Source organism: Paramisgurnus dabryanus, chromosome 19 (genome assembly GCF_030506205.2).
Source record: "Paramisgurnus dabryanus chromosome 19, PD_genome_1.1, whole genome shotgun sequence".
Lineage (NCBI taxonomy): Eukaryota > Metazoa > Chordata > Actinopteri > Cypriniformes > Cobitidae > Paramisgurnus > Paramisgurnus dabryanus.
This window is the reverse complement of record NC_133355.1, coordinates 12,799,296-12,819,225: the sequence shown is the minus strand read 5'-3', so window position 1 is coordinate 12,819,225 and position 19,930 is coordinate 12,799,296. Positions and strand designations below refer to the sequence as shown.

The 19,930-nt window shown below is 36.5% G+C and overlaps 1 long non-coding RNA gene and 1 pseudogene across 1 annotated transcript; both read left to right on the top strand.

Annotated features, from left to right (window-relative positions):
* The first annotated feature begins 15,193 nt into the window (after positions 1-15,193).
* Positions 15,194-16,436, top strand: LOC141281058 (uncharacterized). Its single transcript, XR_012335448.1, has 3 exons — positions 15,194-15,500; positions 15,600-15,732; positions 15,814-16,436. It is a non-coding gene; the product is annotated as an uncharacterized lncRNA (long non-coding RNA).
* A 1,195-nt stretch (positions 16,437-17,631) lies between these two features.
* Positions 17,632-19,799, top strand: LOC135779270 (1-acylglycerol-3-phosphate O-acyltransferase ABHD5-like; annotated as a pseudogene).
* The last annotated feature ends 131 nt before the right edge of the window (positions 19,800-19,930 follow it).

Here is a 19,930-nt window from a genome sequence, read left to right as displayed (position 1 = left end):
TAGAGTATTATGCGTGGTTGCTAAGCTGTTTATGTTGCATTCTGTGAGATTGCTATGCTGTTTCTATTGCATTCTGTTTCTGTTTTAAGTCGTTGCTAGGGTTTTATGTGTGGTTGCCAAGCGGTTGCTCTGGCATTTTGTGAGGCTACTTGGCAGTTGCTAGGGTATTATGGGTGGTTGCTATGCTCTTGTTGTGGCATTCTTGTTGGATGCTATGCTATTGCTCTTGTTTTCTGGGTGATTGCTAGACTGTTGCTAGGGTATAATTAGGGGTTGCTATACTGTTGATAGGGTGTTATTGGTTATTGCTAGGCTGTTGTTGAGATATTATGGTGGATTACTGTGAGGTTGCTAGCATATTAAGGGTGGTTGCTGGGCTGTTGTTGTGACATTCTATTTGATTGCTAGGATGTTGCTAGGCTACGGTATTTAAATTGGTTGCTAGGGTATTGTTATGGTTTTCTTGGTGATTGTGAGGTGAGGCTGTGGCATTCCTAATGATTGATAAGCTTTTGCTAGGGTATTTTAGGTGGTTTATAAAATTGCTAGGCTGTACAGGGTGGTTGACACAGAACTGCTATGCATTTAATAGAGAGTCAGTAAAAGAAAACAACCTGTTTCCACAGAATCATTCCACTTCTGAATACTAGTACACCATCTCAGGTTGTCACCACTGCAGTATCATCATAGTCTGATATGCTGTTTTTAAAAATAGAGAGCTCTTAGAAGTCCTAAACACTTGCAGTATTTTCTATACATTTGGTTAGATGTTAAAGAGAAACTACCTGTTTCCACAGAATCATTCCACTTCTAAATGATAGTACACCATCTCAGGTTGTCACTCCTGCAGTATCATCACAATCTGATATGCTGTTTTTAAATAGGGGGTTCTAAGAAGTCCTATACACTTGAGGTATTTTTTTATACATTTGGTATAATTCCACAGAATCATTCCACTTCTGAATATTAGTACACCATTTCAGATTGTCACTCCTGCATTATCATCACAGTCTGATATGTTATTGTTAAAATATAGAGCCCTAAGATACCATACACATTCTGTATTTTCTATACATTCAGATAGGTAGTTTTCTTTTAACATCTGTTTCCACAGAATCATTCCACTTCTGAATGATAGTACACCATCTCAGGTTGTCACCACTGCAGTATCATCACAGTCTGATATACTGTTTTTAAAATAGAGAGCTTTAAGCAGTCCTATACACTTGCAGTATTTTCTATACATTCAGTTGAATGTTAAAGGGAAACTACCTGTTTCCACAGAATCATTCCATTTCTGAATGATAGTACACCATCTCAGGTTGCACTCCTGCAGTATCATTACAGTCTGATATGCTGTTTTTAAAATATAATGCTCTACGATGTCCAGTAAACTCTGTATTTTCTATACATTTGGTTAGATTTTAAAGGGAATCTATCTGTTTCCACAGAATCATTCCACTTTTAAATGATAGTAAACAATCTCAGGATGTCACCACTGCAGTAACATCACAGTCTGATATGCTGTTTTTAAAATAGAGAGCTCTAAGAAGTCTTATACACTTGCAGTATTTTCTATACATTCAGTTAGATGTTAAAGGGAAACTACCTGTTTCCACAGAATCATTCCACTTCTGAATGACAGTACACCATCTCAGGTTGTCACTCCTGCACTATCATCACAGTCTGATATGTTATTTTTAAAATATAGAGCCCTAAGATACCTTACACACTCTGTATTTTCTATACATTCAGATAGATGTTAAAAGAAAAATACCTGTTTCCACAGAATTATTTCACTTCTGAATGATAGTACACCATCTCAGGTTGTCACCACTGCAGTATCATCACAGTCTGATATGGTGTTTTTAAAATAGGGAGCTCTAAGAAGTCCAATACACTTGTGGTATTTTCTATACATTTGGTCAGATGTTAAAGGGAAACTACCTGTTTCCACAGAATCATTCCACTTCTAAATGATAGTACAACATCTCAGGTTGTCACTCCTGCAGTATCATCACAGTCTGATATGTTATTGTTAAAATATAGAGCCCTAAGATACCATACACACTCTGTATTTTCTATACATTTGGTCAGATGTTGAAGGAAAACTACCTGTTTCCACAGCATCATTCAATGTCTGAATGATAGAACACCAGCGCAGGTTGTCACCCCTGCAGTATCATCACAGTCTGATATGCTGTTTTTAAAATAGAGAGCTCTAAGGAGTCTAACACATGCAGTATTTTCTATAAATTCAGTTAAATATTAAAGGGAAACTGCCTGTTTCCACAGAATCATTCCACTTCTGAATAATAGTACACCACCTCAGGTTGTCACCCCTGTAGTATTATCACAGTCTGATAAGCTGTTTTTAAATTAGGGCGCTCTAAGATGTCCAGTAAAGTATGTATTTTTTATTAATTCAGTTGGATGTTGAAGGAAAACTACCTGTTTCCACAGCATCATTCCACTTCTGAATGATAGTACACCATCTCAGGTTGTCACCACTGCAGTATCATCACAGTCTGATATGGTGTTTTTAAAATAGGGAGCTCTAAGAAGTCCTATACACTTGTGGTATTTTCTATACATTTGGTCAGATGTTGAAGGAAAACTACCTGTTTCCACAGCATCATTCAACGTCTGAATGATAGAACACCATCGCAGGTTGTCACCCCTGCAGTATCATCACAGTCTGATATGCTGTTTTTAAAATAGAGAGCTCTAAGGAGTCTAACACATGCAGTATTTTCTATAAATTCAGTTACATATTAAAGGGAAACTGCCTGTTTCCACAGAATCATTCCACTTCTGAATAATAGTACACCACCTCAGGTTGTCACCCCTGTAGTATTATCACAGTCTGATAAGCTGTTTTTAAATTAGGGCGCTCTAAGATGTCCAGTAAAGTATGTATTTTTTATTAATTCAGTTGGATGTTGAAGGAAAACTACCTGTTTCCACAGCATCATTCCACTTCTGAATGATAGTACACCATCTCAGGTTGTCACCACTGCAGTATCATCACAGTCTGATATGGTGTTTTTAAAATAGGGAGCTCTAAGAAGTCCTATACACTTGTGGTATTTTCTATACATTTGGTCAGATGTTGAAGGAAAACTACCTGTTTCCACAGCATCATTCAACGTCTGAATGATAGAACACCATCGCAGGTTGTCACCCCTGCAGTATCATCACAGTCTGATATGCTGTTTTTAAAATAGAGAGCTCTAAGGAGTCTAACACATGCAGTATTTTCTATAAATTCAGTTAAATATTAAAGGGAAACTGCCTGTTTCCACAGAATCATTCCACTTCTGAATAATAGTACACCACCTCAGGTTGTCACCCCTGTAGTATTATCACAGTCTGATAAGCTGTTTTTAAATTAGGGCGCTCCAAGATGTCCAGTAAACTCTGTATTTTTTATTAATTCAGTTGGATGTTGAAGGAAAACTACCTGTTTCCACAGCATCATTCCACTTCTGAATGATAGTACACCATCTCAGGTTGTCACTCCTGCAGTATCATTACAGTCTGAGATGCTGTTTTTAAAACCGAGAGCTCTAAGATATCTAACACATGCAGTATTTTCTATAAATTCAGTTAAATATTAAAGGGAAACTGCCTGTTTCCACAGAATCATTCCACTTCTGAATTATAGTACAACACCTCAGGTTGTCACCCCTGTAGTATTATCACAGTCTGATAAGCTGTTTTTAAATTAGGGGGCTCTAAGATGTCCAGTAATTTTTATTAATTCAGTTGGATGTTAAAGGAAAATTACCTGTTTACACAGCATCATTCCACTTCTGAATGATAGTACACCATCTCAGGTTGTCACTCCTGCAGCATCATTACAGTCTGATATGCTGTTTTTAAAACAGAGAGCTATAAGATGTCATATACACTTTCAGTATTTTCTATACATTCAGTTGAATGTTAAAGGGAAACTACCGGTTTCCACAGAATCATTCCACTTCTGAATGATAGTACACCATCGCAGGTTGCACTCCTGCAGTATCAACACAGTCTGATATGCTGTTTTTAAAATAGAGAGCTCTAAGAAGTCCTATACACACTGTATTTTCTATACATTCGGTTACATGTTAAAGGGAAACTACCTGTTTCCACAGAATCATTCCACTTCTGAATGATAGTAAACCATCTCGGGTTGTCACTCCTGCAGTATCACCACAGTCTGATATTCTGTTTTTAAAATAGAGAGCTCTAAGAAGTCCTATAAACTTGCTGTATTTTCTATACATTTGGTTAGATGTTAAAGGGAAACTACCTGTCTCCACAGTATCATTTCACTTCTGAATGATAGTACACCATCTCAGGTTGTCACTCCTGCAGTATCATCACAGTCTGATATGTTATTGTTAAAATATAGAGCCCTATGATACCATACACACTCTGTATTTTCTATACATTCAGATAGATGTTTAAAGAAAACTACCTGTTTCCACAAAATTGTTTCACTTCTGAATGATAGTACACCATCTCAGGTTGTCACCACTGCAGTATCATCACAGTCTGATATGCTTCTTAGAGAGAGCTCTAAGAAGTCCTATACACTTGTGGTATTTTCCATACATTTGGTCAATTGTTAAAGGGAAACTACCTGTTTCCACAGAATCATTCCACTTCTGAATGATAGTAAACCATCTCAGGTTGTCACTCCTGCAGTATCACCACAGTCTGATATGCTGTTTTTAAAATATAGAGCCTTGAGCTATCATATACATTCTGTATTTTCTATACATTCAGATAGATTTTAAAAGAAAACTACCTGTTTCCACAGAATTATTTCACTTCTGAATGATAGTACACCATCTCAGGTTGTCACTCTTGCAGTGTAATCACAGTCTGATATGCTGTTTTTAAATTAGAGAGCTCTAAAAAGTCCTATACACTTGTGGTATTTTCTATACATTCGGTTAGATGTTAAAGGGAAACTACCAGTTTCCACAGAATCATTCTACTTCTGAATGATAGTACACCATCTTAGGCTGTCACTCCTGCAGTATCATCACAGTCTGATATGCTGTTTTTAAAATATAATGCTCTACGATGTCCAGTAAACTCTGTATTTTCTATACATTTGGTTAGATTTTAAAGGGAATCTATCTGTTTCCACAGAATCATTCCACTTTTAAATGATAGTAAACAATCTCAGGATGTGACCACTGCAGTAACATCACAGTCTGATATGCTGTTTTTAAAATAGAGAGCTCTAAGAAGTCTTATACACTTGCAGTATTTTCTATAAATTCAGTTAGATGTTAAAGGGAAACTACCTGTTTCCACAGAATCATTCCACTTCTGAATGACAGTATACCATCTCAGGTTGTCACTCCTGCAGTATCATCACAGTCTGATATGTTATTTTTTAAAATATAGAGCCCTAAGATACCATACACACTCTGTATTTTCTATACATTCAGATAGATGTTAAAAGAAAACTACCTGTTTCCACAGAATTATTTCACTTCTGAATGATAGTACACCATCTCAGGTTGTCACCACTGCAGTATCATCACAGTCTGATATGCTGTTTTTAAAATAGAGAGCTCTAAGAAGTCCTATACACTTGTGGTATTTTCCATACATTTGGTCAATTGTTAAAGGGAAACTACCTGTTTCCACAGAATCATTCCACTTCTGAATGATAGTAAACCATCTCAGGTTGTCACTCCTGCAGTATCACCACAGTCTGATATGCTGTTTTTAAAATATAGAGCCTTGAGCTATCATATACATTCTGTATTTTCTATACATTCAGTTACATGTTAAAGGGAAACTACCTGTTTCCACAGAATCATTCCACTTCTGAATTACAGTACACCACCTCAGGTTGTCACCCCGGTAGTATTATCACAGTCTGATCAGCTGTTTTTAAATTAGGGCGCTCTAAGATGTCCAGTAAACTCTGTATTTTCTATTAATTCAGTTAAATATTAAAGGGAAACTACCTGTTTCCACAGCATCATTCCACCTCTGAATGATAGTACTCCATCGCAGGTTGTCACCCCTGCAGTATCATCACAGTCTGATATGCTGTTTTTAAAATAGAGAGCTCTAAGATATCTAACACATGCAGTATTTTCTATAAATTCAGTTAGATATTAAAGGGAAACTACCTGTTTCCAGAGAATTATTCCACTTCTGAATGATAGCACAACATCTCAGGTTGTCACCCCTGTAGTATTATCACAGTCTGATATGCGTTTTTTAAATTAGGGGCCTCTATGATCACATATACACTCTGTATTTTCTATACATTCAGATAGATGTTAAAGGGAAACTACCTGTTTCTACAAAATCATTCCACTTCTGAATGACAGTACAACACCTCAGGTTGTCACCCCTGCATTATCACCACAGTTTGATATGCTGTTTTTAAAATGGAGAGCTCTAAGGTGTCCAATAAACCCTGTATTTTCTATACATTCAATTAGATGTAAAAGGGAAACTACATGTTTCCACAGAATCATTCCACTTCTGAATGATAGGACACCATCTGAAGTTGTCACTCCTGCAGTATCATAACAGTCTGATATGTTGTTTTTAAATTAGGGGCCTCTAAGATTTCATATACACTCTGCATTTTCTATTCATTCGGTTAGATGTTAAAAGGAAACTACCTGTTTCCAAAGAATCATAACACTTCTGAATTAGTAAGCAAATAGACAGTGTTTTGTAAATTTTTTCCACTTTGGTATCTGTGATGATACTGCAGGAGTGACAACATGAGATGTTCACTTCTGAATAATAGTAGGAATGATTCTGTGGAAACAAGTAGTTTCCCTCTAACATCTAACGGAATGTATAGATAATACAAAGTATATATGACATCTTATAGCCCCCTAATTTAAAAAACACATATCAGACTGTATTAATAGTACAACATCTCAGGTTGTCACCCTTGTAGTATCATGCAGAAATAGAATGATTCTGTGGAAACAGGTAGTTTTCTTTTAACATCTAACCTAATGTATAGAAAAGACAGAGTGTATTTGACATCTTAGAACCCCCTAATTTAAAAACCGCATATCAGACTGTGATAACACTGCAGGAGTGACAACCTGAGATGGTGTACTATCATTCAGAAGTCGAATGATTCTGTGGAAATGGGTAGTTTTCCTTAAACATGTAACCAAATTTATAGAAAATACTGCATGTGTTACACACCTTAGAGCTCTCTAATTTAAAAACCTCATATCAGACTGTGATGATACTGCAGGGGTGACCACCTGAGATGTTGTAATATCATTCAGAAGTGGAATGATTTTGTGGAAACAGGTAGTTTCCCTTTAACATCTAACTGAATGTATAGAAAATACAGAGTGTATATGACATCTTAGAGCCCCCTAATTTAAAAAACGCATATCAGACTGTGATGATACTGCAGGGGTGACAACCTGAGATGTTTTACTATCATTCAGAAGTGGAATGATTCTGTGGAAACAGGTAGTTTCCCTTTAACATCTAACTGAATGTATAGAACATACAGAGTGTATATGACATCTTAGAGCTCTCTATTTAAAAAACAGCATATCAGACTGTGATGATTCTGCAGGAGTGACAACCTGAGATGGTGTATTATCATTCAAAAGTGGAATGATTCTGTGGAAACAGGTAGTTTTCTTTTAACATCTGACGGAATGTATAGAAAATACAGTTTGTATATGACATCTTAGAGCCCCCTAATTTAAAAACAGCATATCAGACTGTGATGATACTGCAGTGGTGAAAACCTGAGATGGTGTACTATCATTCAGAAATGGAATGATTCTGTGGAAACAAGTAGTTTCCCTTTAAAATCTAACAATGTATAGAAAATACAGTGTGTATATGATACCTCAGGGCTTTATATTTTAACAACAGCATATCAGACTGTGATGATACTGCAGTGGTGACAACCTGAGATGGTGTACTATCATTCAGAAGTGAAATAATTCTGTGGAAACAGGTAGCTTTCTTTTAACATCTAACCGAATGTATAGAAAATACCAAAAGTGTATAGGACGGCTTAGAGCTCTCTATTTTAAAAACAGCATATCAGACTGTGATGATACTGCAGTGGTGACAACCTGAGATTGTGTACTATCATTTAGAAGTGGAATGATTTCGTGGAAACAGGTAGTTTCCCTTAAACATGTAACCGAATATATAGAAAATACTGCAAGTGTATAGGACTGCATAGAGCTCTCTATTTTAAAAACAGCATATCAGACTGTGATTACACTGCAGGAGTGACAACCTGAGATGGTGTACTATCATTCAGAAGTGAAATAATTCTTTGGAAACAGGTAGTTTTCTTTTAACATCTATCTGAATGTATAGAAAATACAGTGTGTATATGATAGCTCAGGGCTCTATATTTTAAAAACAACATATCAGACTATGATGATTCTGCAGGAGTGACAACCTGAGATGGTGTATTATCATTCAAAAGTGGAATGATTCTGTGGAAACAGGTAGTTTTCTTTTAACATCTGACGGAATGTATAGAAAATACAGTTTGTATATGACATCTTAGAGCCCCCTAATTTAAAAACAGCATATCAGACTGTGATGATACTGCAGTGGTGAAAACCTGAGATGGTGTACTATCATTCAGAAATGGAATGATTCTGTGGAAACAAGTAGTTTCCCTTTAAAATCTAACAATGTATAGAAAATACAGTGTGTATATGATACCTCAGGGCTTTATATTTTAACAACAGCATATCAGACTGTGATGATACTGCAGTGGTGACAACCTGAGATGGTGTACTATCATTCAGAAGTGAAATAATTCTGTGGAAACAGGTAGCTTTCTTTTAACATCTAACCGAATGTATAGAAAATACCAAAAGTGTATAGGACGGCTTAGAGCTCTCTATTTTAAAAACAGCATATCAGACTGTGATGATACTGCAGTGGTGACAACCTGAGATTGTGTACTATCATTTAGAAGTGGAATGATTTCGTGGAAACAGGTAGTTTCCCTTAAACATGTAACCGAATATATAGAAAATACTGCAAGTGTATAGGACTGCATAGAGCTCTCTATTTTAAAAACAGCATATCAGACTGTGATTACACTGCAGGAGTGACAACCTGAGATGGTGTACTATCATTCAGAAGTGAAATAATTCTTTGGAAACAGGTAGTTTTCTTTTAACATCTATCTGAATGTATAGAAAATACAGTGTGTATATGATAGCTCAGGGCTCTATATTTTAAAAACAACATATCAGACTATGATGATACTGCAGGAGTGAAAACCTGAGATGGGGTACTATCATTTAGAAGTGGAATGATTTTGTGGAAACAGGTAGTTTCCCTTTAACATTTAACCGAATGTATAGAAAATACTGCAAGTGTATAGGACTACTTAGAGCTCTCTATTTTAACAGTAACATATCAGACTGTGATGATACTGCAGTGGTGACAACCTGAGATGGTGTACTATCATTCAGAAGTGAAATAATTCTGTGGAAACAGGTAGTTTTCTTTTAACATCTATCTGAATGTATAGAAAATACAGAGTGTGTATGGTATCTTAGGGCTTGATTTTTAAACAATAACATATCAGACTGTGATGATACTGCAGGAGTGACAACCTGAGATGGTGTACTATCATTCAGAAGTGAAATGATTCTGTGGAGACAGGTAGCTTTCTTTTAACATCTAACCGAATGTATAGAAAATACTGCAAGTGTATAGGACTGCATAGAGCTCTCTATTTTAAAAACAGCATATCAGACTGTGATGATACTGCAGTGGTGACAACCTGAGATGGTGTACTGTCATTTAGAAGTGGAATGATTCTGTGGAAACAGCTAGTTTTCTTTTAACATCTATCTGAATGTATAGAAAATACAGTGTGTATATGATAGCTCAGGGCTCTATATTTTAAAAACAACATATCAGACTATGATGATACTGCAGGAGTGACAACCTGAGATGGTGTACTATCATTTAGAAGTGAAATGATTTTGTGGAAACAGGTAGTTTCCCTTAAACATGTAACTGAATGTATAGAAAATACAGTGTGTTTATGATACCTCAGGGCTCTATATTTCAACAACAGCATATCAGACTGTGATGATACTGCAGTGGTGACAACCAGAGATTGTGTACTATCATTCAGAAGTGGAATGATTTTGTGGAAACAGGTAATTTCCCTTTAACATCTTACCAAATGTATAGAAAATACTGCAAGTGTATAGGACTACTTAGAGCCCTCTATTTTTTAAACAGCATATCAGACTGTGATGATACTGCAGTGGGGACAACCTGAGATGGTGTACTATCATTTAGAAGTGGAATGATTTTGTGGAAACAGATAGTTTCTCTTTAACATGTAACTGAATGTATAGAAAATACAGTGTGTATATGATACCTCAGGGCTTTATATTTTAAAAAGAGCATATCAGACTGTGATGATACTACAGGTGTGACAACCTGAGATTGTGTACTATCATTTAGAAGTGGAATAATTCTGTGGCAACAGGTAGTTTCCCTTTAACATGTAACCGAATGTATAGAAAATACTGCAAGTTTATAGGACTTCTTAGAGCTTTCTATTTTAAAAACAGCATATCAGACTGTGATGATACGGCAGGAGTGACAACCTGAGATGGTGTACTATCATTTAAAAGTGGAATTATTCTGTGGAAACAGGTAGATTCCCTTTAACATCTAACCAAATGTACAGAACATACAGAGTTTACTTGACATCTTAGAGCATTATATTTTAATAACAGCATATCAGACTGTGATGATACTGCAGTGGTGAAAACCTGAGATGGTGTACTATCATTTAGAAGTGGAATGATTCTGTGGAAACAGGTAGTTTCCCTTTAACATCTAACGAATGTATAGAAAATACTGCAAGTGTATCGGACTACTTAGAGCTCTCTATTTTTAAAACAGCATATCAGACTGTAATGATACTACAGGTGTGACATCCTGAGATGGTGTACTATCATTTAGGAGTGAAATGATTTTGTGGAAACAGGTAGTTTCCCTTTAACATGTAACTGAATGTATAGAAAATACAGTGTGTATATGATACATCAGGGCTATATATTTTAAAAACAACATATCAGACTATGATGATACTGCAGGAGTGACAACCTGAGATGGTGTACTATCATTTAGAAGTGAAATGATTTTGTGGAAACAGGTAGTTTCCCTTAAACATGTAACTAAATGTATAGAAAATACGGTGTGTGTATATGATACCTCAGGGCTCTATATTTTAACAACAGCATATCAGACTGTGATGATACTGCAGTGGTGACAACCAGAGATTGTGTACTATCATTCAGAAGTGAAATGATTTTGTGGAAACAGGTAATTTCCCTTTAACATCTTACCGAATGTATAGAAAATACTGCAAGTGTATAGGACTACTTAGAGCTCTCTATTTTTAAAACAGCATATCAGACTGTGATGATACTGCAGTGGGGACAACCTGAGATGGTGTACTATCATTTAAAAGTGGAATGATTTTGTGGAAACAGGTAGTTTCCCTTTAACATGTAACTGAATGTATAGAAAATACAGTGTGTATATGATACCTCAGGGCTTTATATTTTAAAAACAACATATCAGACTGTGATGATACTACAGGTGTGACAACCTGAGATTGTGTACTATCATTTAGAAGTGGAATAATTCTGTGGCAACAGGTAGTTTCCCTTTAACATCTAACCGCATGTATAGAAAATACCACAAGTGTATATGACTTCTTAGAGCTTTCTATTTTAAAAACAGCATATCAGACTGTGATGATACGGCAGGAGTGACAACCTGAGATGGTTTACTATCATTTATAAGTGGAATTATTCTGTGGAAACAGGTAGATTCCCTTTAACATCTAACCAAATGTACAGAACATACAGGTTTTACTTGACATCTTAGAGCATTATATTTTAATAACAGCATATCAGACTGTGATGATACTGCAGTGGTGAAAACCTGAGATGGTTTACTATCATTTAGAAGTGGAATGATTCTGTGGAAACAGGTAGTTTCCCTTTAACATCTAACGAATGTATAGAAAATACTGCAAGTGTATCGGACTACTTAGAGCTCTCTATTTTAAAAACAGCATATCAGACTGTAATGATACTACAGGTGTGACATCCTGAGATGGTGTACTATAATTTAGGAGTGAAATGATTTTGTGGAAACAGGTAGTTTCCCTTTAACATGCAACTGAATGTATAGAAAATACAGTGTGTATATGATACCTCAGGGCTCTATATTTTAAAAACAACATATCAGACTATGATGATACTGCAGGAGTGACAACCTGAGATGGTGTACTATCATTTAGAAGTGAAATGATTTTGTGGAAACAGGTAGTTTCCCTTAAACATGTAACTGAATGTATAGAAAATACGGTGTGTGTATATGATACCTCAGGGCTCTATATTTTAACAACAGCATATCAGACTGTGATGATACTGCAGTGGTGACAACCAGAGATTGTGTACTATCATTCAGAAGTGGAATGATTTTGTGGAAACAGGTAATTTCCCTTTAACATCTTACCGAATGTATAGAAAATACTGCAAGTGTATAGGACTACTTAGAGCTCTCTATTTTTAAAACAGCATATCAGACTGTGATGATACTACAGGTGTGACATCCTGAGATGGTGTACTATCATTTAGGAGTGAAATGATTTTGTGGAAACAGGTAGTTTCCCTTTAACATGCAACTGAATGTATAGAAAATACAGTGTGTATATGATACCTCAGGGCTCTATATTTTAAAAACAACATATCAGACTATGATGATACTGCATGAGTGACAACCTGAGATGGTGTACTATCATTTAGAAGTGAAATGATTTTGTGGAAACAGGTAGTTTCCCTTAAACATGTAACTGAATCTATAGAAAATACGGTGTGTGTATATGATACCTCAGGGCTCTATATTTTAACAACAGCATATCAGACTGTGATGATACTGCAGTGGTGACAACCAGAGATTGTGTACTATCATTCAGAAGTGGAATGATTTTGTGGAAACAGGTAATTTCCCTTTAACATCTTACCGAATGTATAGAAAATACTGCAAGTGTATAGGACTACTTAGAGCTCTCTATTTTTAAAACAGCATATCAGACTGTGATGATACTGCAGTGGGGACAACCTGAGATGGTGTACTATCTTTAAAAGTGGAATGATTTTGTGGAAACAAGTAGTTTCCCTTTAACATGTAACTGAATGTATAGAAAATACAGTGTGTATATGATACCTCAGGGCTTTATATTTTAAAAACAGCATATCAGACTGTGATGATACTACAGGTGTGACATCCTGAGATGGTGTACTATCATTCAGAAGTGGAATGATTTTGTGGAAAGAGGTAGTTTCCCTTTAACATCTAACTAAATATATAGAAAATATTGACTATAGCAATGCTCTGTCAATCCCCTCAACAACCCAAGCAACTAGTAACACTAGCAACCACCCATAATACTGTAGCAACTACCTACCATTCACTCACAGACACTGTATTAAATACATATCGTTCTGTGTCAACCACCCTGAACAGCCTAGCAATTTTATGAACCACCTAAAATACCCTTGCAAAGAACACCCTAGCAACAGTATAGCAGCCACCCATTATACCCTAGTAACTGCCAAGTTACCCCACAGAATGCCAGTGCAACAGTCTGGCAACCACCCATAATACCGTAGCAATTTCCTAGCAACCACACAAAAAGCCAGAGCAACATCCAAGCAACCCTCATATTTCCATAGCAACCACACAGAATACCAGAGCCACAGCCTAGCAATCACCCATAATACCCTAGCAACAGTCTAGCAATCAAATGGAAAACCATAGCTATACTCTAGGAACAGCCTAGCAACCGCATATAATGCAACAGAAACATCTTAGCAACCACCAATAATACCATTGCAATGACTTAAAACAGACACAGAATGCAACAGAAACAGCCTAGCAAACACCCATAACACCCTAGCAACTACTTAAATCAGACACAGAATGCAACAGTAACAGCCTAGCAAACGCCCATAGTACCCTAGCAACAGTCTAGCAATCACATAGAAAACCATAGCTCTACCCTAGCAACTACTTAAAACCCTAACAAAAGCATAGCAACCAACCAGAATGCAACAGAAACCGCCTAGCAACCACAAAGAATGCAACAGAAACAACCTAGCAACCACTTAAAGAACCCAAGTAACCACACAGAATGCAACAGAAACAGCCTAGAAACCACCCATAATACAATAGCAACCACTTAAAACACGCACAGAATGCAACAGAAACAGCCTAGCAACCACTTAAAGCACCCTAGCAACCACACAGAATGCAACAGAAATCGCCTAGCAACCACCCATGATACCCTAGCAACCACTTAAAACACAGAGAATGCAAGAGAAACTGCCTAGCAACCACCCATAATACCCTAGCAACAACTTTAAAACACACAGAGAATGCAAGAGAAACAGCATAGAAACTACCCATAATACCCTAGCAACGACTTACAGTGTGCAACAGAAACAGCCTAGCAACAACTTAAAGAACCCTAGCAACCACACAGAATGCAAGAGAAACAGCCAAGCAACAACCCATAATACCCTAGAGACACAGAATGCAACAGAAACAGCCTAGCAACCACACAGAATGCAACAGAAACAGCCTAGCAACCACTTAAAGAACCCTAGCAACCACACAGAATGAAAGAGAAAAAGCCTAGCAACCACCCATAATACCCTAGCAACAGCCTAGGAACCACACAGAATGCAAGAGAAACAGCCTAGCAACAACCCATAATACCCTAGCAACGACTTAACAGACACAGAATGCAACAGAAACAGCCTAGCAACCACACAAAATACAACAGAAACAGCCTAGCAACCACTTAAAGAACCATAGCAACCACACAGAATGCAACAGAAACAGCCTAGAAACCACCCATAATACCCTAGCAACGATTTAAAATACACACAGAATGCAATAGAAATATCAACAGATTATGTGAGAAACTTTTATTTTGAAATTATTCCTCTCGTGCATTTACCGTAATGCCCAATATATGTGCACACAAAAAAAAAATGTGAGGGCTAGTTTGACCGTCTTTTTCAAAGTGGAGGGTGGCCTGACCGCAGTAGAAACTCTTAAGTACAGATGATTTGTTTAAAGTTATATGTATTTTACTGTTGTATTTACTTGAAGCTTTCTTAGATTTTGAAACGAAGTAAACACGTAATGTGTGTTGCTAATGTTGGGCCATGTAATATGTAATACATTAACATTTTAATGAATAGTCTAACGAGTTATAGTCGTTGTACTCTATTGTTATAATATGTCTTTTTGACTGAATACATGTTTGTTTTATTTGTCTATATCTTAGATTCGCAGCTGGACACATCCTTCTACACTGTATGCAAACATGCAACATCATAACACACAGTACAAGGAGTCAGACTGGCATATGAGGAGCAAAGGTGTGTAACACAAATGATGTATTTAGCTAATGAAACCACTACCAGTCTTAAATGTATAACTGATGATGACAAAGTTTTTTTTCCTCTGCATAATCATAGGAACACAGACAGTAGCATCGTTTCACAATGTTTCCATCACCATCATCAGTGGATGCCTTTGCCGTCCGTAGCCTGAGATTTCAGATTTGCAGCAAAAAAATTTGATTTTCTCATTTATTGGAATGCTATGCAGGTATTTAAGTATTTTAGTAACTGTGTTAAATAAAGTAGTATTTACTTTTACAATAAATTTATGCTTGCTTATATTTTACAGGTATTTGTACCTTGCAGCCATCCATTACAATGTCACCAAGCCGTAACAAAAGCAAGAGAGGGAAAGTACAAGGCTATGTTCCCAAAACACACAAGTGACATACCGTAAGCAGTAATGTTTTATTTCAAATACATTCATAATTAAAAACTTAATGTATGAAGCAGGGAAATAAATGATCAAAACAAAAGATTTATTGACTGCAATATTTCTACAGTTATGTGGATGATGTGATCAGCCTTGTGTTTGATGAGGTATTTGAAGATAAGCTGAAGGAAACCCCGATTCCAATGGACCTGGCATCACAGTTTGAGAGACCTTCAAAGGAGGACGTGATTGCATGCCATCTTCAGTGCAGGGGTCGTCGAAAGCCAACATTCCGATCAGGAAGCTCCAAGCGTATCTGGAGAACAACACACGACAGGATGATAACCCTAAAGTGTCATCTTAGATAGCATCAGCTGACAAAGCTTTGATATGCCATTTATCTGAATAGATAGCTGTAAGAAGTGAATTGAACAATTTTTGAAAGAAGAGCACAATATGGTTACTAAAGTATGTTTATTTGTATATTGTTTAACATTTAAATATATATTTGTAATAAATAAACTTTTGACTGACTACTATATTTTCTTTAAAGTTACATATTTAGTTCTTTTGGGTACTTTGTTACTATAATAATACTTTAGTGTTATTGGTTTAAAAATGTAATAAAACTTACTCTAGTCCTGCGCCTCAAAGGCTTATAGTCGGTACAATAAATGTTCTGTGTGTAAGGATTTAGACAATTTGTGCAAAACCTGGATGATGAATCACGCAGGTAAGAGGCCCTGGAACCTGTAGCATTCTCCTTAAAACCTAGTAAGTAAAAACATAGCACAGTCTTTCATAATAAAGTTTACCATAGTAAAATAATGTAGAACTAACATTCATTTCAATTAATACTTTATTTGTGCTACATTTGGTGTTTCCATGTAGTTTGCACAGTAAAATAGTATGTAAGCAGTATTTTATAATTAAGTTTACTATAGTAAAATAATGTAGAAATTACCAAGTGAAATCGTTTTATAATCATTTCAACAAATACTTTATATGTGCTACATTTGGTGTTTCCATATAGTTTGCACAGTAATACAGTATGTAAGCAGTCTTATAATAAATTTTACTAGAGTAAAATAATGTAGAAATTACCAAGTGAAATCGTTTTATAATCATTTCAACAAATACTTTCTATGTGCTACATTTGGTGTTTCCATATAGTTATGTAGTACGTTATAATTACCTTTTGGATGTCTTTGCAACACATTTTCGTCTTCGTTTAGCATTCTGGCAGAGCTAAGGACACCTAAAAAAGTTAAATCCATTCGCGTTCATTGACGGAGATCGTTTATATCGTAACGGCCGTATGAACTCTCTGGATCGAGCTCGAAGTGGTAAGGCAGTACAGACACCATCATTTATAGAGATTTATATAGAAATATAGCGCTTGTTTACGTTGCCTCTGAGGCTGTGACTCTCAGTCAGAATCTGTGTCAACCCACGCGTAGTCAGGGGCGTAACCTTTCAAACACACGCCGAACCCAGCTGACCAATAACAGTTGAGTAGTCATCTGACCAATCCGATTACACTAGACATTTTGGGAGGCGGAGACAGGAACTAAACCGAGCGTTTTCCAGACAGTGGGAAATCGGTGAGGTATGTAAGCAATTTATAAGACTCACAATGCATTAGTTCAAGTTTTAATAACATGTATGTACTATGGGATATTGCAATAACGTGCTAACGTGCCAATTTATTAGCATAATTGGTGCTCTTTAATAAAACTGATATTCAGGGTCCTTGGTCAAACTTTTTTGACTAAACATGTAACGACGGGGAAGGAGTTATGGGTCCTGAATTGACGCGTGCATTAGGCTTGCTAAAAACAAACAAATGTATTGTCCATATCTTAGGATGAAGTTGAATATGCCAGTCCATTTATTATCATGGCACATAAATCCAATAAAGAAAAATAAAAATGTTTTACAAAACTTCAACCTTCATAATAAATAAACAAAATACGAACGTAACATTAGCACAACCAGTTCACACGGTCAAAAAAGTTTGTTTGACCGTTCATTCCTTGCCACCTGTGGCTCGTTAACACAAACTTAAATACATCACAAAGGCTAATGGCGCCATCTAGTGTCAAACAAAGAAACTCCATATTAATGGCTCCAACAGTATGTGTGTGAGATCATGTGTTGTAAATAACATTTAGGCACACCGAAGCTAAAAATGTATTAAAAAGACATGGATGTGACATGACGAGGAGTGCTGACTTTATATTTAATCCTTTACTTGATATTTGGTCGAGCACATTTTTGGTGCATGCTTTTGGTTTCTTTATGATTTCTATAAAAACAATTCAAATGATTTTAATTCATTTTTCAGCCATTAAAGTCAAGTACACACAAGGACATGTTTCCATATCTAATGGGAACTTCATCTGGACTCTGGGCTTTAATGAAACAAATAACTTGTGCGAGCATACTGGTCGTCCTAAACATCTGCAGATCCCACTAGTGCTACTGCATGGTTTTGGGGCTGGTGTGGGTCTCTGGGTTAAAAACCTTCCTGTCATTGCAAAAGAAGGAAGGCCTGTATACGCACTTGACCTGTTGGGCTTTGGACGCAGCAGTCGACCAATCTTTGGCAATGATGCCCAAGAAGTAGAGGAGCAGTTTGTCCAATCCCTGGAGGACTGGAGACAGTCAGTCGGATTGGAACATATGATTCTCCTTGGCCATGATTTTGGAGCTTATGTGTCTACAGCCTATGCAATGAAATATCCTAACAGGTGATTGTTTTTGTATTTTTAATATACTAAGGGGGGGGATTGAAAACAATGGGAGTCACTGGGAGTTATAAAGTATATTTTGTAAATGAATCTGTCACAGAGTGAAGCACTTGGTGTTGGTGGAACCGTGGGGGTTTATGGCAAGACCGAATGCTCAGGAGCGCTGGGTTCCTGTTTGGATTAAAGCCATTGGTGCTGTAATGAACCCATTAAACCCTCTTACTCTTCTCAGGCTGGCAGGCCCACTGGGTATTCACACTCATGTTCACTAAATAATAATCATATACATTATAAAACATGTTCTCAGATCTGCATATACTGTATCTCTCTTACAGGTCCTTTTTTGATACAGGCAATGTGATCAGATTTTAAGCAGAAATATGCTTCTGTTTTTGAAGACGATACAATTGCTGATTACATATACCATACAAATGCACAGACGCCCAGGTAAGCACCGCACCTGGACATACTACCAATAAGTACTTGTTGATGAATATTATTTACATTTCTGTCTTGTGATTGGACAGTGGAGAGACAGCATTTAAAAACTTGACAATCCCATACGGTTGGCCCCAGCTTCCCATGATGGAACGGGCAGGGATGATCAGTCCCTCGCTTCCCATGTCTTTTATCTACGGATCAAGTTCAAGCATTGACGGCCAATCAGGAAAAGACATTCAAGAGCTCAGACCCAACTCATACACAGAAATTATTGTGAGCTTTAATTTCTTTTAAAATACTTTGTACAGGCCTAAGTCAGAGTGGATAACATGTTTAATTATTTTACGTCTGTACAATAAGTTATACTGTTTCAAGTTTTTTTTTTGTCACCAGTAATGTTAAAACCCCAACGTTTTAGACAACCCATTAAACACATTGTACAGATTTTGACTGAGGTATATTGACTGTTCTTATGTTCCTCTAGGTCATTCAGGTCAATATGTATTTGCGGACCAATCAGAGGAATTTAACCAGGCTGTAATCAAGATATATAACAATGTCAGAGATATAAACAATGGAGAAGAAGATGAGAAGAATGACAACATGAATGAGTCATAAGAGATATCTGAAGTTACAGAAGAGAAGAGACTACATTATCTTTCTACAAGCATTAAGCAGGATGTAGTCACACATATGTGCAGTTATCCTTACAACCATAATTTTAGCTTTTATTGTACTTTATTGTGAAAGGCAAAAAGCACATTGCCTACCTTCATCAAAGTAAAATCTGAATGGCTCCATCAGTGGGTTAATATGTCTTCTAAAGTGAAACGACAGGT